Source organism: Cupressus sempervirens, chromosome 9 (genome assembly GCF_028749045.1).
Source record: "Cupressus sempervirens isolate cs-2001-9-10 chromosome 9, ASM2874904v1, whole genome shotgun sequence".
Lineage (NCBI taxonomy): Eukaryota > Viridiplantae > Streptophyta > Pinopsida > Cupressales > Cupressaceae > Cupressus > Cupressus sempervirens.
The window spans coordinates 311,449,537-311,471,410 of record NC_143126.1 but is presented as its reverse complement, the minus strand read 5'-3'; the positions used below and the strand labels follow the sequence as shown (position 1 = coordinate 311,471,410).

Below are 21,874 nucleotides of genomic sequence, written 5' to 3'. Positions count from 1 at the left end.
TGATCCAATTCTAGATACAATGATCTTCCATGCACATGCTTGCCTAGAAAGGGATAAAGGAAGGAAAGTCACAATTCCTACCTTCACATCTTAGTCTCCTATTAGGCCAAAAATAGTGTACCAGCTTCATCGCCCAGTTGGATATTCTCACCCTCCTAAAAAGAAGGAAAAGAAAAAAAGAAAGAGGACATCACCTTAGAGGATTCAAATAGAACATGAGCCTTCCCAACACCATGAAAAGAGTCCACAAGGGTCTCAAGATATTGGAGCTACCCAAGTCTAGGATGAACTATAGTTTCCTCCTGTTAGGTCTAGCCAACCAAAAGAGGGAGAGATTCTACAAGTCTCCATGTCTCCTGTGCAAGATGAGCCAGTTTCTCCTTCTACCTCAAAAAAATAGAAGAAAAGGAAAAAGATCAATAGAAGATTAGTACCTAATCCATCTATTCTTGAAAGTATTCTTGAAGGAGATGAAGAGGATGAAGAAGAAGAATCAGAGGAGGAAGAGGAAGAGGAACAAGTGCCCTAGGTACAAGGAAGAACTTGGCTAGCCAAAGCCATAGAGTTGCAAAGGAGAAAGAGTGCCATAGGTACCCCACCGTCCACTCAAGCAAAATCATTAGAGCTCTCTTCTTTATAAGATGAAGTACATCAATGGGTGGATGAGTAGATTGAAGGGAGCGATGTTGTTTTCTCAATGCCAAATTTTGACTTCATGCTTGTAGGAATAGAGTTGATTTGGGATAAGATCAGGGACACCCCTACAGGTGAACCTCAACAGGAAGACTAGATGTAGATGCCGCCAGATAAATAGGGTCCTGATCTCACACCTCCATCTCAACCATGAGTTATAGTGGTAGAACAAGGCTCGGTAACTCCCCGACCTCAGAGTTTAGAGGAAGAGCATGTTCAGAAGGAACCATTATTAGAGGAGAGACAAGAACAAATGGTGACCAGTGAAGTGTTAGAAGGACAAATGGTGGAATATTCTCAACCAAATTCTCATGACACTGAGGTTTAGGCTATAGGGTCCACTGAGACTGAAGCTACACAAGAAGAGCCCTCTCAATAGGAGACAACTCCAAGGAAGAGTACTAAAGGGAAGGAGGTAGTCAAACACACCCCTTCATCATCAAGAGCCAAGTCCTTAGCAAGACTCATCTGTAGATGGATCTGAAAGGAGATAATGAGGAGTACCAAGCCTCAATTTCATGCTTAAGAGGAGGAAATTTGTGACATTGTAGAGATTTTAAACAAACCTAAATCTCCATCACATGAGGTAGCACCATTCGCATTTGTCACCACCATATGGAACCAAGATTTATTTGCACAAGTGGCTCTCCCTCCTAAAGGCACAGATGTAGAAGGCCTTTGTCTTGAAGATTATGAATTGAAGGATGTTATGTTGGGAAGGCCTACATGGGGTTCATCCCGACAAATGATGACTATGGGAGTCAAAGAGGTCCTCAAGTACATGGAACAAGAGGAGATTTAACTTCATGCACTTCGAAGGCAAGTTGAGATCCTAAAGGGATATCTAGCTGAAGTCGTTGGTCCTCTTGATCCTGAACACCCAGATAAAACTCTGAACACTATACTTAAAGAAGGGGGAGGGGTGCAACTTGATCCATTTTTGAGAGCTTGTTAGGAATGGTGAGAAAGTTTTGAGGAAAAAGGTATCTAGATTTGTTTTTTGACTTTTTGTCAGCTAATTTTAATCTTCAAAAGTTGCCTCTCATGAAAAGAAGTTCCCTTAAAGTGTTCCCTAATTTTTCTAATGTGTTATCATGAAGATTGAATTGGTTTAAAAACCAAAAACATGATACTATGAAGAAGGCTAATGGGAAAATAGCTTTGGTGCCCCTTTTTGAAAGCCAAGGACATGTTGTTGGAGAGGTTTGTATAGAACCCATCACAAGAAAGAAAGTTGAGCATAATGGTGTAAAGATTGAGTTTCTTGGGAAAATAGAGTTGTACTTTGATAGAGGGAATTTTTATGACTTCACCTCCCTAGTTTGGTAGCTTGATGTACCTGAATGTATCTACTAGAGAATTGCCTAGGAATATGTTGCTTGCAATCGATCGCAATCTAGTACAGTCAATTGTGCCTGGGACAAGATTGACTGTAATGGGTATATATAGTATTTTTCAAGAAAACAATTATTCTACACAAAAAGAAGCAGTAGCCATCAGGCAACCATATATCAGAGTTGTTGGTATTGAATAGGCTACAAAGGTTGACAACAAAGGCCCCACTTCCTTTACTATAGATGAAGAAATGAAGTTCAAAGAATTTTCTCAAAGACCCGATGCATACACAAAGTTCTATTCCATGATTACACCATCTATATTTGGTCATCCCGATGTTAAGAAAGTTGTTGCCTATTTTCTATTTGGAGAATCAAGAAAGAGATTACTTGATGGAGTAAGATTAAGAGGAGACATTAATGTTTTTCTATTGGGTGATCCATCAACTGCTAAGTCACAGTTCCTTAAATTTTTTGAGAAGACAACCCCAATAGCCATCTACACTTCTTGAAAATGATCATCAGCTGTTGGTATAAAAAAATCTATTATTTATGACTCTAGCATGCAGGAGTTCTATCTTGAAGGAGGCGCAATGGTTTTGGCTAATGGAGGGGTTGTTTCTATTGATGAATTTGATAAGATGAGGGCAGACGAAAAGGTTGCAATTCATGAGGCAATGGAACAATAAAAAATATACATAGAAAAGGCAGGCATTACAAGTATTCTCAACTCACACACCTCAGTACTTGTAGCAACCAATCCACCTTCTAGATGTTATGATGATCTCAAGACAATACAAGACAATATATACTTGTAGACAACAATTCTTTCTCGATTTGATCTCATCTTCATTGTAAAGGATGTTTGGATCTATGATCAAGACAAGCTCATTGCGAGTCATTTCATAAAAATACATGTGAATGCAAGGCAAACAACTAAGGATTCAGATGCTCTGGATAAAGAAAAATTGGCTTAAAAGATTCATTGAGTTTACTATGTTAGAAAACAACTATGTTAGAATTAGATAGCAAATGCGCCAATAAACCCAAGAAAGTGGAGAAGCTACACCCATACCAATTACCATCAGGCGATTAGAAGCCATTATTCAGATTACTGAGTCCATAGTAAAGATGTGACTATCACCTGTGGCGATAGAGGAACATGTAACATAAGTTGTGAGACTTTTCAATTTGTCTAAAATGAATGCTACATGTTTTGGCATTACTGATCAAATAAACTTGACATCGAAAATGAGAAATGAAATTCAGCAAGTCGAGATAGATAAAAAGGCGAATGGGAATTGACAATGTCATGTCTGAGAGATGTCTTCTTGATGATTTAGCAAGAATGAGATTTAATGAATTAGTTGTAAGAAGGGCCCTTGTTATCGTGCATCAGAGAGATGAAGTGGAGTACAAGAGAGAGCGACATGTCATGATTCTCAAAGCATAAGCTTCAACGCTTTGAATATTCTACTACCACAAATAGGGAATCATTATTGGGTTGATGCACTGCAGGAAATTGTATTTGGGTGTGAATGGCACAACATCAAAGTCTTTACAAATTGCTGATTTAGAATGCTAGCTTGGACAGTTCTTGTTGTACTGTCTGACCAAATGCATATAAGAGCTTCATAGTGATGCATAGTGAGATGACATGACTATTTTCCTCACACTAGTCACTTGTGCATATTGATAGTTTAACACTGCATCAAATGTGAAGATCTCGACCTTCATAACAACACGATGTAGTATTGCCTGACCATTACACCAATAGAGTTATGTATTCAGATGTTAATGGCAGAGAATGTGCGCACCATATGTTTGACCAAATGTCTAAAGTTCATACGTTAATGTTGAAGACATCGAGCGAGAGTGATCGGCTATAAAAACCTCATCATGTACTCTTCAATTAGCAGAAGCCATCCACATTAAAATTTTGATAGCAATCAAGATTATGAATGCTAGTATCATGACACATGATTGACCAAAGATAGTTCAACATATTCAGATATAAAAAAAATACATCTACACAATTCAAAAAACTCACATCCCGACAATAGGAGATACCCAAAAGCAAATTAATCGTATAATTTCATAGTCTATATTTTTCTTAAATATCCTCAATTTTGATTTCCAAAAAGATTAAAAAGCCAAGAAAGAAAAAGGATCAAGAGAAGGGGGAAATATTTGAAAATACTTTTCTTAGTCTCCTAATGATATAAGGATGTTTTTTTCTTAAGAATCAGTTAAGAATGGGACTAAAGGACAAAAATGTGGATGAAATAGAAAGATAAGGGCCAAAAGAAGTGGTGAAAGAGGGGAAGAGTCAGAGAATTCAAATAGTCAATTCCAGAATTGAAGAATAACTGAAGGGTCATTGAAGAGCATTTTTATTTATTGCAAATTCTTCTAGATGCAGAGGGAGGACAAATTGTTGATGTAACAGACTTGAGGTTGCAGAGTCAATGGAAGGGTGTTTTATATCGATGATTTTTTTGTTCCATTTAGGGAGATTGTTGCTTCTATGCGTCTTTCTTTTAAATCTAAGTTGCAGGAAGAAAGGAAGGATTTTTTGTTCTTTTTGTAATAAGGATATGAATTAATCAGAGTAGGATGTGCTTTGTGAGATTTAGGGAAAGATTTAGAAGAAGTTCTTAATCATTTCATTTAAATTTCCATAGAGAGTTGTTGGGTTGTAAATTCATAAGATTTGTGGATTCTATAGCTTGGTTTATAGATTAGTAAGTATTTCTTTGCCTGGATTAATTCCTATTTAGGTTTAATTTGGTTTGCCTCTCCTGCTCTCAGGTTAAGAGCATACCCCATGTTAGTTTAGGAGGAAAACATAATTCCTTGAATATTATTCAAATAGGGAGCTGTACCTACAAATTAAGAGAGAATCTGGTAATCAAAAGTGGCTTTTCAACTGTTCTATTCAGATATTGTTCCTAATTTGGGCATTAAGAGTCATTTTAATAAGAAGTAAGAAAGGACAAATCTGTTTACCAACAAGATTATCACACAAAATTTGGAGTTACTGCATGCTACGCAAGAGAATGTGAATAAGATCATAGCAATTTTGAAGCAGGAATTTAGTATTATGGATGAGGTAAAAGCCTGGGGTAAGGATTTGCAGACTCTACAAGCCATAAAGGTCCAAAGATATCGGGTTTTGACTGATGTATATATCAGGGAAGAATTAGACATGATTGATGATTGGATAGAGAAAAGAACAAATAGCAATAAAATAATGGAGACATTACACGAGGAGATCCATAGGCTCAAGGACCAAGCCCAAGAGTGGATTTTGGAAGCAAAAAGACATTACAGTGATGCATGCTTGGATATTTTTGAAGATGAGGAATGAGAAAGGTTGTTACCTATAGAGATGGTACTGGAAAATTTTAAGAAGATTTTTGTAGAGGTTGCTGATGATGAAGAAATTCGACAAGCCTTTAGGATAGAAGAAGCCCTATCAGAGTTGGACACTAAACTTAGAGATTTTACAGATACTCGTATTGAGGTGGAAAACTATAGACAAAAGCTCAAGGACAAGTATGAGGCTTTAGATCTTTTGGATGAAGCTTAGATTACTGAGATGATAGAAAAATTCAAGGGTAAACATCCAAACATAGCTTTGGGATGAAGAAGAACAAAACCTAGATGTTAGAATTTCAATTTTGACACTTAGTAAATTTTTTAGATTTTGACCCTATCAAGGTACACAAATCTATAGCTTCGCAATTTAGAGGTGCACCGATAGTTAACTGCTTGTTCTAAAAATAACGCTTTCCATGCATTGGGAATGCATTCTAATGATAGTTTGACTTTTTCACATGCCTAGTGAATGACCAAATTCTATTTTTGGCACCTCCAAACACTCCTACTTTGATTGAAGGCTTCCTCCTATTTCTTCTCTCATATTTTCTTTGGTTTGACATGTAAAGAGGTCATGCATCCAATTAATGAATAAATTATGGATGAAGTCCCTCTAAGCACTAGATTAACTATTAGATTGTATATATTTAGTTTGTTTTAATGTTTTAAAAGTATTTTATTGGATAAAAATATCTCTCACTCTCAAAAAAAATAGAGGAGATGATTTCTTATAAATACCCCATTGTAATATTTAATAAATGCCAACATTATAATGCAATAAAATTATGCTTTTGGTGCTCGCATTTGGAGTGTAGTCATTCTTGCCTAAATGTGTCATTGTTTGTGAATTTTGTTCATGAGATTGTGATTGAGACAAAGGTTTATTGCATTGTTTTTGGTTGTGCAAGTTTTAGTTTTGGTGTTTTCTATAGATCTATGTATTCCACTCATGTAACAAGCTTGAAAAGAGATAATCAAATTGTGCCTGCATAGTCTTTCGTCTTGCATGAGTGCACTTTTTGTGTCCTTAAAATTTGATGAAAGGTGAAATATCATACGATTGTTAAAGTTTCTCACCGACGATTGCATCAGTGGATTCTAGGAAGCACTGCTCCTCTTTTCATTGGTTTTCTACTGATTTCTTTGAAAGTTTAACTCACAGTGTGTTGTTTTCTGTAGCTTATGTCTGTTTAGGATTCCAATTTCATGTTATTTTCTTTCAATTTTGTTATTTTCTTTTCTAACCGCTTGTTAGAATAGGAACTCATTTTAGTTGCATTGTTAGATAACATTCATTATAAAATCATAAAATACAAAAAATATTGTTCTTTTGTGTGTGATTTTGAGACAAAAAATAGATTTACTTCATTTCGAGTTTAAATAAGAACTAGCAAAGGCCTCCTTGTTAACAATCACATTTACCTTCAATTGAGCGGATTTTGGTCATTGCAAGACAAATATTGAACCTTGGAGTTGATCCTCAAAAGATTATCTTTTCAAGAGAGGAATTGCATAATGGATTCCTATTGTTGACCTCATGTAAAATGGCCACCCAACAGAAGTGGTGCTAGAAGGAGGGCCCCTTTTGACTCTTAGAAAGGTAGAAAATTTGTTAAAGTTTTAGAATTTTGCACTTCTACAATAATCTACACTTGAAAAAAGTTCAAAAAATTTCCTAAGTTTTTGACAAATTTAGATCCGTAGCTCTACAACTCTGTAGGTACATAGGTCTATAGGTCTGTAGGTTTGCAACTTTGTAGGTGCACAAAACTCTATTGTGCACAAAATTCAAAGTAGTGAGAAAGTGTACTTCTATAGAGAGGTACACTTTTTCTAGAATTGATGCAAGCTGGAGGATATTGATCCAAAAGCCCCATTTCAGTGAGCATTAAGGTCTACGCCAAGTGCACATGAGTTTCTTGAGCTTACCCACTTCTACAAACCACATAGTGACAAGGGAACATCCCGAGTTCAACCACTTCCATTCAAACTTTCATTATCTTCTTTAACTCCATCTCCACTCCAACCACTAAATGGACCACCACATATTCCAATAGCTAGTCCATAACAACCACCATTAGCTCCACCAAGCCCTCCAATGGCCTTTTTTGCAAATGCTATGGACTCACCAATAAACTTGAGAGGTGCACTCCATGAACTCCCTAAGAATCCTAAGAAGTTTTTCCCTAGATTCATCTATGGTGAAACACGAACTGCTGAAGATCATGTCAAGATATTCAAGGAAATTTGCAATCATAATCAAGTTGCTAATGAGGATGTAGTCCTTCATTTATTCCGCTACTCTTTGGGGGAAATTTCCTTCAATTGGTACATTAATTTACTACCAAGATGCATTGGAGATTGGGATACATTCAAAAAATTGTTCTTGGAATAATTCAAAACATTCATCAATCTAGCTGTGATGCATCAAAAATTCATATTAATTAAAAGGGATCCAGCTAAGACAATTTCACACTTCAACCATCACTTTCATATGGCCTACCGCAAGTTGGAAATGCCATACATCATACCATTTCAAGCCACTATTCAGATTTATCTAAATGTTATGGACCATCTTATTGCGATCTTTCTAAGAAGAATTCCTATAGAAAATATTGACACATTAGATAAAGTCTTTGCAGAGGGAATCACATTCACAAAGCAAGTCAATCCTAATGGAGGAGGAATGATGCTTCCAACACAAGCAGTCACTACAATACCAACATACCCTATAGGAGCACCCATGGTGCCTAGCCAGTTCATACCTATGAATCCATTTCCATTATATTAGGCACCCGCTTCACAGAATCAAGTGATAACATCTAGGGTATGAGCCTCCAAAAACAACCTCTTTGAACAGAAGGACATAGTTCCCATGGAAGCAAACAATAACCTTATTTTAGAAGTTGGTCAAATGAACAAGACCATGTCACAAATGAACAATGAATTGACATGTCTTAGATTGTCACAAGGGAAAAATAAAAACTTCCAATAAAACAATGTTGGCCCCTACAATAATAATTTTGGTTAGAATTATAATAGGAACTTCAAAAGGAACAATAACAACAACAATGTAGGGAACAACAATAGAGTAAACAGCTTCAATCCTCCTGATCACAACAATGACTTCCAAAGACATAACTCACAATGGAACACTTGATCGAATAATGGAAGCATTCCTACTGACAATAACAAAAATGTTCAATATGTTGATATCAATCAGTATGATGATAGCCAAAATGCACTTAACAATGATGGTTCTTACTATAATGGTAATCAAGAGATGAATCAAAATTCATAGGTAAATGACAATCCTCCTCCTATATAATTCAATGCTATGCTATTGGAATCCTACAATTTTTCATAGAGTACACAAGTGGAACAACCAGCAAGTGAGGAATTCTCATTCCCATTTATTCAGGAACCTAATATTTAGTATGATGAGATGTTTGCCTTTCGTAATGACAATCGATATACATACAATCTCAGAAATAGAAAGGACCCCTTGACAGATGGGATTCCTCCAGGTTTACAACCAACTCCACCTGATCCAAGGGAAAGTAAAAATCCACCACTGGTAAGAGTAGTGTAGGGAGGACAACAAAATTAGAATCAAGTAAACATACCAACAATAATGAAGAATCCCACTTGGTCCACTAAAAAGTATAATGTGGTAGAAGATTTGATAAGAAGTAAAGCCAGTATGTCCATGTTTGACATGTTACAAAATTATCCACAAAAAAGAGAAGCACTCATGAAGACATTAGATAATACAAAGGTTTCCCACAATATGAATGCTATTCCTCAAAAGATAGTGCTACAAGTAAATTCTACAGAAGTGATGCCCACTATATTCAAAGACAAAGTTGAGGTACCCCCATTTTTGCTTAGCATCAGGATATATGGGAAGAATCTTCACAATTTCCTTATTGATTCAGGATCTTCATGTAATGTAATGTCATTATCAATAGCTCAAAGGCTAGGAGTTAGTCCTCAACCCTCAAATCGAGTGGTGATATAGTTGGATAAAACAGAGGAAAAAGTCATTGGTGTATTGAAAGATGTGCAGATATAATTGACACTTGACCCTTAAATTCAGGATGTTATTGATATGCATGTGGTTGATATCAAGGAAACATATGGATTTATTTTAAATAGAGAATGGACGGTATGTCTAAGAGGATGGTTTTCTATAGACTTCACTCAATTGTGATTTCCATGGAAAGGATTGAACAATCAAATCAAGATAGACGTTGAGCCCAAATTGAAAACAATGATCACAGATTACAATGCCCCAAATGAGATAGCATTCTTACAATCAGATTTGGGTTCATACAAAGTGATGGTATTGGATATGGTTCCAAATAATACACCTCAAGATTAGAATAAAGAACTTAAGTTGCCACTACCCAAAAATGAAATCATGACAATTCGTAGACAATATGGTGACTAATCTACAATATTTAGGAGAGGAAGCTGATCCTAGCATCCTCCTCCCATGATTTTGTCAATTACACAAAGTTAATCACTTTGAATTTGAATGCTCATTATGTCAAGAAGTAGTTGCAAAGGTACTAACACACATAATGGAAAACAAGGATAAAAACATCTGAATAGATGAATTCACAGAAAGCCAAAATTTTTTGAACTCATCCAACCTTGGTCAAAAGATTGAAGAGGGAAGCGAAGATCTGAATGTGTCATATAGTGATACCTCTTCAGATGGGGGAGGTCTGTCTCCTCCTCTTCTAGGGATGGTTAAAGTGCAAAGGAGAAGACAATATGTGAAAGGTAAAGGATGGACTTCAGTAATCATTCATCCTAGACCTAAAGTTGAGGAAATCAAATAGCTGATAGGGGAGATTCAAGAAAAACAAGAAAAACACACACTTCCTCTATCTATAGATTATGAGGGGGACTCATCAAGTTCTACAAAAGGAAAGTTACAATGGGTTCCTAAGAAACAATCATTCAAGGCTCAAGTGAAAGAGAAGTTAAGGAAAAATAAGCATAAAGTCAAAAAACCCAAGGAAAATGTAATTTTGACACTCTACTTTGATGGTTCTAGGTTCAAGATGGGAGTCGGTGCAGGTATTGAATTGGTCAACCCGAAAGGTAGGTCTTTCTATGCTGCATATTGGTTGCAGTTTAGATGTACTAACAATGCTGTAGAATATAGGATATTAATTCAAGGACTTCTTTTCAAACTAGAGAAAGGAGTCATAGCTGTCAAAATCTAATGAGATTCTCAATTGGTCATATAAGAAGTAAAATTCATATACTCTTGCAACGATAAAAGATTACTTTCTTACATAAAAAGGGTATGGGATATATTGGATGATTTTGAAGCTTTAAACATCAAATCCATTCCAAGAAGAAAGAACATGGTAGTAGATGCTCTCGCCATCTCAGCAAGTGCTTTGCAACCAGTTAAAAGAACCAAGTTGAAAAGGTTTTCAATAGAATTGGTCATTTTTCCATTCATCCTTGATAATATTGCAAACTTTCAGGTCTTTCAGGATGATCAACATATACTTGAGTTTATCATATGTAGTTGCCATTTTGAGGGACAAGAAATTGATGATACACCAAATGACAGACCTAAAGATGATGGGTTTGAAGATGAATATAAGATTTTGAATTTAAAAACCAACACTATTCCAAAGGGAATGGTCAAACTAGAACACATCTTTGATCACGATGAATCAACACTAAATAGAAGGGAAACCCAAGAAAAGGGAATTGAAGAATGTGACTCGTACAATTTGGGTACTGATGAAGAACCAAGAATGGTATAGATAGGAAAAGTGTGCAACCCATAGGACAGGGAAGATATGCTCAAATTACTCACCGAGTATAAAGATGTCATTGCTTGGAGCTATGAAGAATTAAAGACTTATGATCCTAAGATTATCACACATGATATCCCGCTCAAGCCCAATGCCAAACCATTTTAACAAAGAAAAAGAAAAAGAAATTCTCTCATTGAACCACTAATCATGAAAGAAGTAAAGAAGTTACTAGATGCTAAGATCATATTTCCTATCCACCATTCCACATGGGTGGAAAATTTGGTTCCTATATAGAAAATGACTAGAGAGATTCACCTTTGTGTTGACTTTCGTAACTTGAACCTAGCATCCTAGAAAGACAATTATCCTCTACCCTCACTCGATGAGGTTTTGTGAATTGTTAATGGTTAAAAAATGATGTCATTCTTGGATGGTTACTCAGGATATAATTTGGTGATGGTTGATGAAGAAGATAGGCTAAAGACGACTTTCACAATGAAGTGGGGAACTTTTGCCTAAAGAAGGATGCCCTTTGTATTAATTAACGCAGAGCTACATTTCAATGTGTGATCAATGAAGCTTTCAAAGGATTGATTAATAGTTGTATATTTATCTACATGGATGACTTGATTGTCTTTTCAAAAGATCAAAGTACCCACATTGCTAATCTAAGATAGGTATTCAACAAATGTCATAAATATGACAGATCTCTCAATCCCAAGAAATGTTCATTTGGCATTACTAAAGGAAAATTCCTAGGACATGTTATTTCTGAAGCTGAAATCTCCGTTGATCTAGATAGAGTTGAGTCCATTATGAAATTAGCACCTCCATATAGTTGAAAGGAAATGAAGTCTTTCTTTGGAAAGATAAAATTTGTGCAAAAGTTCATAAGTGGATTTGTAGAGATAGTTCATCCCCTTAATGATTTACTCAAAAAGGGGGCTAAGACAAAATGGGTTCCAGAGATAAAGAAATAATTTGAAGATATCAAAGTTTCCATTTCAACAACCTCAATTTTGGTGAGTCTTGATTACGAGTTACCTTTTTAGATCTATTCCATTGCTTCCGAACATTCTTGTGCAAGGATCCTAACACAAAAAAGGGAGAAGGAAGATGAGAGACCAATTACTTTTATGAGTTATCCTTTGAAGAATGTAAAGTTGAATTATTCAAACCTTGATAAATAATCCTTTGCATTAATCAAGGTAGTAAAAAAGTTCTATCACTACTTACTAAGAAGTAAGGTGTATGCAATTGTACCTGATCTAGCAGTAAAGATGCTTTTGATGTATAATGAACTTGATGAAAGGAGAGGAAAGTGGATGGCCATACTTCTAGAATTTGATCTCAAAATTCAATCTATGAGGTTAGTCAAAGGTCAAGGGTTGTCCAAAATGATAGCTAATAATTAGGATGGAAATGAAAAGGAATTCAAGTTTGACAATGAAACAGATAAGGATGACTAGAAGAAGATGTTTGTATCACAAGTTGATGTTAATCAGGGAGTGGTGACAGATGTTTTGTATCAAGACATTGTTTATTATCTCCTACAAGACCAATGCCCAAAGTGGATGAATATTTCACAACACAGGGAACTTAAAATGAAATGCGAGTCCTATATAATGCATGACAACAAGCTGTACAAGAGAAATTATGAAGAGATTTATCTGAAGTGTTTAGGCTGTGAGGAAGCAAAATAAGTCTTGGAACACTTTCATGATAAGTATGGTATAGGAAATGGTTTAGTAGAAGCAACGACCCACATGATTCTAAGATCAGGTTATTTTTGGCCCTTAATATTCAAAGACACTTTCGAGCATGTATGCACTTGTCATATCTGTCAAACTAGTGCCAATAGAGAAAGGAATTCGATAATGCCCTTACATCTTTTGTATGAGATATGCTCCTTCGCAAAGTAGGGACTAGGTTTCATTGGTCTGGTCAACCCATCATCATCAATTGGACATGCATTTGTTCTCATAGCTACGGATTACTACACATGATTGATAGAACCAGAAACATTCAAAAATTGCACTACAAAGGTGGTGACAGATTTTTTAGAAGAACACATTGTTACCAGATTTGGAATGCCATTCGCCCTTGTGTGCGATAATGAGTCTGCTTTCACATATGCATTCTTGACCCGGTGGGCATTTGAAAATCAAGTCATTATCAAGTTTTCTTCAAATTAGTACCCACAAGGAAATGGGGTAGCAAAATCCACAAATAAGAACTTGATCACAGTGATAAAACAATTGTTGAAGGAGAACCCTAGGGATTGGCATATGCAACTCAAATATGCCTTATGGATAGATTGAGTGAGAGTCAAAAATGCTTTGGGAACTTCACCATATTTTCTTGTTTATGGACACGAACTAGTATTTTTGCTCAACCTCAGAATTTCTATTTTGAAGTTCATGAGTGGGTATGCCGAAGATGCTAACAAAATACAAATCAAATTGATGAATCTTTTAGAGATGGATGAGAAATGAATAGTTGCATTGGAGCACATGGGTAAGCATTAGGCTATTGTGAAAAGATGGTTCGAAAAGAGAGCCATGATCAAATCATTCAGGATTTCTAACCTTGTTCTCCTTTGGGATAAGGTGAAAGAAAAGTCGGGCAGCCATACCAAGTTTCAACACTTGTGGACATGCCCTTATCAAATTGCAAAAATTCTGGGAGAAAACACTTTTAGGCTCAGTTCCTTACAGGGGGAATTTCTTCCCTTACTCATAAATGGGCAGTTTCTGAAGCATTATTTTGAAGCCTAAAAGACAAAAAAACAAAAAAAAATAGTTAGATTTTATTTCTACATTTAGCTTAGATTTTCATTCTGGCAAGTGTGTTTATTTCTGTAAGTATGTTTGCTTTTAGTCATGTATTTTCTTTCAAAGTTGTGTCAGTCATGGGGGGTAAAATGTACTTGAGATTTTTCTCAAAGATTTTACTATCCACTTTTTGGTTCTAATTTTAGGAAGAGGTATTTCTTTGTCAAAACATCTGGATGATTGTGTGTCTTATACCAACTGAGCGATGAACATTTCTTGTGGACATAGGGAATTGTCAGTTTGAAAATTAGAAGCCAAAGGTGACAAGAGATGATTCCAACTTTGATTGGTTCAAACAGGAGGGGTCTCCTCGAAAGGTTGCTAATATCATTGATTGGCGTGAGAGTTTCTAAAAAAATTCTAAAAGAGGAATGCAAGGGGTGTTCACAAGAGATTGAATTCAAGAAATGACACCAATGTCCTGGCTACATAGTCTAAGCATAGTCAGGATACAAAATTAAAAAAAAAAGAAAAAGACAAAATACGGTGTTAAGTCTAAAGGATTCTAAAGATCTAAAATGGCAAAAGATATGTTCTCAAAAAAAAGTATCTTGTATTCAAATTATTGTTTCATCAAAAGTAACATTTTGAATGACATGGAGCAAATTATTCAAATAGCTAGAAAATTTAAAAGAATGTGGCATTCTGCCAAGAGCCCTCAAACTGATTCTCTCAATTGTTCAAGCAATTAATTGATAAAAAGCCTTCGTGGAGATTCCAAATGAATGAATTGGGAAGAGTGGACCATTGTTTTTGAGTTATAAGAAAACTTTGATAGAATGCATCCTAAAGCCTCAAAGAAAATGAATACACAACACACACACACACACACACACACACACACACTAAGTTTAGAGGTTTTGATTGCTGAGATTTTAGTTGCTAAGTCATTTGAAAAATGCTCGAGATGTTCAAAGTTTGGTTGGTGTTTGACACACGTTGGAGAAATGTTTGCTGATGAAGAAATGCCTTGGTAATTTCTTCCTTTTTTGAGGGCTATTTTTTGTGGTGTCCACAACACACTCCCCATTCCTCACTAAGAATGGGGACCCCCTACTTTTTTTGACTCTTGAAGTCACAGTTTGAGAGTCAGGAAAATAATTTTTTTTTGAATTAGAGTTCTAGAATTATAAAAATTAAAAAATACAAAAAATTGAAAAATTGAAAAACATAAGAAAAAAGAAAACAAACTAAGCGCATGAGCACACGTGCAGACATAATACGTGCCACACATCCAGCCCAATGTGAGGGCTATAAAATCCCCCCAAAGATCTCTTTTCACACCATTATTTTTGAGTGTTTTGCATTTGTGCCCGCACTAAGGTAAGGCAGTGGTGGCACTTGTTGCGCCTGTACCTGTGCTCAAAGAAGTGGCGATGCTTGTTATGTTGTTATGGCTATGCCCATGCTCAAGGTAGTAGCAGTGCTTGTTACACTCGCACCCAAGATAGCGGCGGTGCTTGTTGCGCCCACACCTGTGCTCAAAGTAGTAGTGACACTTGTTATTTTGTTATGGCCATGCCCACACTCAAGATAGTGGTAGTGCTTGTTACACTCGTGCCCAAGGCTATGACAACACTTGTTGCACCCGCACCCACGCTCAAAGTAGTGATGACACTTGTTATTTTGTTGTGCCTGCACCCACTCTCAAAGTAGCGGCAGGCTTGTTATGCCCATTTCCAAGGTAGTGGCGGCGCTTGTTGTGCTCGCACCCACACTCAAAGCAGTGACGATGCTTATTATTTTTTTATTGCCATGCTTATGCTCAAAGCAGCGGCAACACTTGTTACGACCACTACACTCATGCTTAAAGTACCGGTGACACCTCTTGGCTTGGTGCCCATAGCTATGAAACCCTTTGATGCCCCAATTTTGTGGGTTGTGCGTGACGCATTACACCTTCACCATTGTACGCCACACATTGGCGATGCTCCCTAGCAAACCCTAATCCACACTCATGCACCCCATTCTTTTTTTATTGTTAATGTTAAAAACAAAAAAAATATAAATTTTTTTAAGGGAAAAAAAATAAAAAAATAAAAAAATAAAATAAAAATAAAAAGGGATAAAATATGAAAAAATGAAAAAAAAATAAAATGCCCAAATGGGGGGCATTTTTTCTCTCTCTTTTCTTTATGTTTGTTTAATTCACAGTTTTACATTTTTGGACAAATAACATTTTTTTTAATGTACAAATTTTTAAATGATGTCCACATCTTGAGTAGAACCCAAACTGGTAGTCTTCAAGTTCCAAGGTGTACCTTCAAAGTCAAGATTTCATGATGATTATGCTAAGATCAGAGATATCGACCTCGGGCACATAGATCTAGGAAAATTCTTGAACATTTGCAACAAGACAATAGAGAGGTCAACATTGGTGTTCATGTTGATCCATTTTGGGTTAGTGAACACAACATCTCACCCTGTGTCAATACAGTCAACTAAGCTAATCATGGCCTTGTCACAACATTTCATTCCTGATGAAAGAATAGTCAAGAGTGTCACTAGGGAGATGGTTCTGGATTTATGACCTAACAACATTGAGAGGGTCTTCCATCTTGCAAGAGTGGATCAATTCATTAGATTTTCATATGAAGCAGCTAAGAGATGGTATAGGGAGCATCAGCAAGAGGCCATCGACCTAATACAGTCCTCGTACCTCATTAAGAAGCCTCCTAAGGGAAGGATAACTGACAAGGTAGATATGACTTGGGGATACATGAAAGAAGATATTGGATACTCTATCATTCTCCTGAGTAGAGTCATGGGCTTACCTGCAATAGGCCACCTCAACACTTTTATGGTCAACTTTATTGAGACCATCAAACAGACAAATATACCATTAGATTGGGCCACCACACTAAGTGAGAACTTGTGTGAGTAACTGAGGATGGTGAAGGACAAGAAGAAGTTTTACATCACTTTTTACATGGTGTACCTACTTGTAGCAAGAACAAAAAACTATCCTAGTTTGTACAAGAGAAGTAGTATGTAGGACCCCAATGCTTAGCCTTACATAGTCTATCCTTAACTAGTGAAGAAAAAGCTATCATGGTAGAGCAAAGAATACAAAATCTTGAATTATGCATACATATTTATGATCATTTGATTTATTGAAGGGGACTATGGGAAGAGGTTATATGATGAAGCCAAAGCACAAGTCATAGCTCTCAGAGCCTACTTCATCCAGTTAAAAACTTTTACCTATCCATGGGTAGCTAGTGCATCCATCAATCCTAAGAAGCTTTCAAGATACCCAAGTGACAAGTTGATACTATTGGAGATTTTCTGACAAATTGAGTCAGCATATGAGAAAATAAAGAGACAATTGAGATCTTGCTAGGCATGACCATTGGTCATTGGATCATATCAGGTGAAGCAAAAGAAAAAAATTCCATCTTTTGAATAGGACTAGGAGAACTATCCCCTTGAAGAATACAACTCTCCTCTGCCATATTTTAACAATGTCAAGAAAGTGGATAGTCAGGTAGGAAAAGACTTCCATCATGATGATGTTGTTGAAGATCACTAGATGAATGCCACAAATGACTACAATGTCTGCATTAGGGACTATTGCATAATGAATTTGTATCTAGCAGAAAAGGCTCTCTAGTTTAACATCCCAGATGAGATAAGGCAACATGATTCTAAGGAATTACGAGATCCCTTGTTTAATGCAGATAAAATTGGTGAAAGACCTATTCTAAATACAAAGATTGACAGGGAGGAAGAAGATGATATTAATCATCAAGCAAGACATGTCATCTGAATGACAAAGAATTGGATTAAGAAACCTTTTCCACATGATCTGATTTTGGATACAATGATCTTCCATGCACATGCTTGCCTAGAAAGGGGTAAAGGAAGGAAAGTCACAATTCCTACCTTCATAGCTCAGTCTCCTATCAGACCAGAAATAGTGTACTAGCTTGATAGCCTAGTTGGATATTATCACCCTCCTAAAAGGAAGGGAAAGAAAAAAAGAAAGAGGACCTCATCTCAGAGGATTTAGACAGAATAGATGCCTTCCCAACAACATGAATAGAGTCCAAAAGGGTCTCAAGATACTAGAGCTACCCAAGTCTAGGATGAACCAAAATTGCCTCTTGTTGTGTCTACCCAACCAAAAAAGGGAGAGATTCCACAAGTCTTTATGCCTCCTAAGAAAATTGAGCCAGCTTCTCCTTCTACCTCCAAGAAATAGAAGAAAAGGATTAAGATTTAGATGAAGAAAAGGCAAAGGATCAGTAGAAGATTAGTGCCTAATCCATCTATCCCTAAAACTATTTCAGAAGGAGATGAAGACGAACAAGAAGAAGAATCAAAGGAGGAAGAGGAATAGGAACAAGTGCCCCTATAGGGAAGAACTTGGCTAGCCAGAGCCATGGAGTTGTAAAGGAGAAAGAGTGCCATGGGTACCTTTCCATCCACTCAAGTAGAACCATTAGAGCTCTCTTCTTCAAAAAATGAAGTACAATAATGGGTGGATGAGAAGAGTGAAGGAAGTGATGATGTTTTCTCAATGTCAGATTTTGACTTCATGCCCATAGGAATAGAGTTGATTAGGGATAAGATCAGGGACACCCTTACAAGTGAACCTCAATAGAAAGATTGGATACTGATGCTGCCAGATACACAGGGTCTTGATTTCACTCGTCCATCTCAACCATGAGTTATAGTGGTAGAATAGGGATTAGTGACTCCCCAACCTTAGAGTTTAGAGGAAGATCATGTTAGAAAGGAATAATTATCAAAGGAGAGACTAAAACAAATGGCAATCGAGGAATTGTCAAAAGGAGAAATGGTGGAATATTCTTAGCCATTTTGTCATGACATCAAGTTTCAAGCTACAGGATCCACTGAGACTGAAGCTACATAAGAAGAGCCCTCTCAATAGGAGACAACTCGAAGCAAGAGGGGTAAAAGTAAGGAGGTAGTAGAACACACCCCTTCATCATCAAGAGCTAGGTACTTAATAGGACACATCCCTAGATGGATCTTAAAGGAGATAATGAGGAGTACCAAGCCTCGATTCTGTGCTTTAGAGGAGGACATTTGTGACATTGCAGAGATTTTGAACAAACTTGAATCTCCATCACATGATGTAGTGCCATTGGAATTTTTCACCACCATATGGTACAAGGATATATTTACACAAGTGGCTCTCCTTCTTGAAGGCATAGATGCATAAGGCCTTAGTCTCGAAACATTATGAATTGAAGGATGTTATGTTGGGAAGGCCTACATGGGATTCAACCTAACAAATGATGACTATGGGAGTCAAAGAGGTCCTCAAGTACATGGTACAAGAGGAGATTGAACTTCATGCACTTCAAAGGCAAGTTGAGATCCTAAAGGGATATCTAGTCAGAGTCGTTGGTCCTCTTGATCTTGAACACCTGGAGAAAATTCTAAACACTGTACTTAGAGAAGGGGGAGGGGTGCAACTTGATCCATTTTTGAGAGCTTGTTAGGAATGGAAAGAAAGTTTTGAGGAGAAAGGTATCTAGATTATCACAGAGAATTTGAAGTTACTGCATGCTATGTAGGAGAACGTGAATAAGATTGTAGCAATTTTAAAGTAGGACTTTAGGATTATGGATGAGGTACGAGCCTGGGGTAAGGATTTGCAGATTCGACAAGCCATAAAGGGCCAAAGATATTGGGTTTTGATTGATGTATATATCGAGGAAGAATTAGACATGATTGATAAATAGATAGAGAAAATAGAAGATAGTAATAAAATAATGGAGACATTACATGAGGAGATCCATAGGCTCAATGACCAAGCTCGACAATAGATTTTGGAAGAAAAAAGATATTACAGTGATGCATGCTTGGATATTTTTAAAGATGAGGAATGAGAAAGGTTGTTACCTGTAGAGATGGTAGTGAAAAATTTCAAGAAGATTTTTGTAGAGGTTGCTGATGATGAAGACATTCGACAAGCCTTTAGGATAGAAGAAGCCTTGTTAGATTTGGACACCAAACTCAGAGATTTTGTAAAGACTCAAATTGAGGTGGACAACTAGAGATAGAAGGTCAAGGACAAGCATGAGGCTTTAGATCTTTTGACTGCAGCTATGATTATTGATATGATAGAGAAATTCAAGGGTAAACATCCAAACATAGCTTTGGGATGAAGAAGAACAAAATCCAGATGCTAGAATTTCAATTTTGACACTTAATAATTTTTTTAGATTTTTACCTTGTTGAGGTACGCAGGTCTGCAACTTCACAATTCAAAGGTGCACTGAGAGTTAATTGCTTGTTCCAAAAATAATGCTTTCCATGCATCAAGAATGCATTCTGATGATAGTTTAACTCTGACACATAACTAGTGAAGGAACAATTTCTATTTTTGGCACCTCTAGACACTCCTACTTTGATTGAAGGCTTCCTCCTATTTCTTCTATCATATTTTCTTTGTTTTAACATGTAAGGAGTTCATGCATCGAATTAATGAATAAAATATGGATGGAGTCCCTCTAAGCACCAGATTAACTGTTAGATTGTATATATTTAGTTTTTAAAAATATTTTAAAAGCATTTTATTGCATGAAGATATCTCTCACTCTCAACACAAATTGAGGAGACAATTTCTTATAAATACCCCATTGTAATATGTAATAAAGGCCATTGTTATTATGCAATAAAATTATTCTTTTGGTGCTTGCATTTGGAGTGTAGTCATTCTTGTTTAAATGTGTCATTGTTTTGTAAATTTTGTTCATGAGATTGTGATTGAGCCAAAGGTTTATTGCATTATTTCTAGTTGTGCATTTTTTTAGTTTTGGTGTTTGCTACAAATTTACGAATTCTGCTAACGTAACAAGCTTGAGAAGAGATCATCAAATTGTGCCTACATAGCCTTTCATAGTGCATGAGTGCACTTTCCATGGCCTTGCAATTTGATGAAAGGTGAAATATCATACGATTGTTAAAGTTTCTCACTGACAATTGCATCAGTGGATTCTAGGAAGCGATGCTCCTATTTTCATTGGTTTCCTACCAATTTCTTTGAAAGTTTAACTCATAGTGTGTTTTTTTTTGTAGCTTAAGTCCATTTAGGATTTCAATTTCATGTTATTTTCTTTGCTAACCTATTGTTAGAATAGAAACTCATTTTAGTTACACTGTTAGATTGCATTCATTAAAAAACCAGAAAATACAAAAAATATTGTTCTTTTGTGTGATTTTGAGACAAAAAATAGATTTACTTCATTCCAAGTTTAAATCAAAACTAGCAAAGGCCTCCTTGTGAACAATAATATTTATCTTCAACTGAGTGGATTTTGGTACGTCGCAAGACAAATACTGAACCTTGGAGTTGATCCTAAAAAGCTTATCTTTTCAAGAGAGGAATTGTGCAATGGATTCTTTCCATTGACCTCATGTAAAATGATTTCCCAATAGTAAGGCACCTCAAAATTTCCCAATAATCTATTCACCACTTCAGCTTGCCCACCAGTTTGTGGATGGTAGGCAGAGTTGAAGGACAAGTTAGTGCCTAACTTTTTCTATAAGGTCCTCCAAAAATGACCTTGGAATTTAACATCTCTGTTTGATATTATGGATGCTGGAAATCTATGTATCTTGATAACTTCTTTAAAAAACATGTTAGCAATATGAGAAGCATCATCAGAGCTCTAATAAGGAACAAAGTGAGCCATTTTGCTAGACCTATCAAGAATGAACAAAATACTATCAAATACTTGTCTTGTCCTTGGAAGGCTAAGACAAAGTCCATACTCACATTGTCCCATGACTTTGTTGGGATAGGTAGGGGTTGGTAAAGTCCTTGATTTATCCTTACTCCTTTTCCTCTTTGGCATATTGT

The 21,874-nt window shown here is 36.3% G+C and overlaps 1 pseudogene; it reads left to right on the top strand.

Annotated features, from left to right (window-relative positions):
* Positions 1-2,026: 2,026 nt before the first annotated feature.
* On the top strand, positions 2,027-3,480 carry LOC149538632 (DNA replication licensing factor MCM5 pseudogene; annotated as a pseudogene).
* Positions 3,481-21,874: the final 18,394 nt, after the last annotated feature.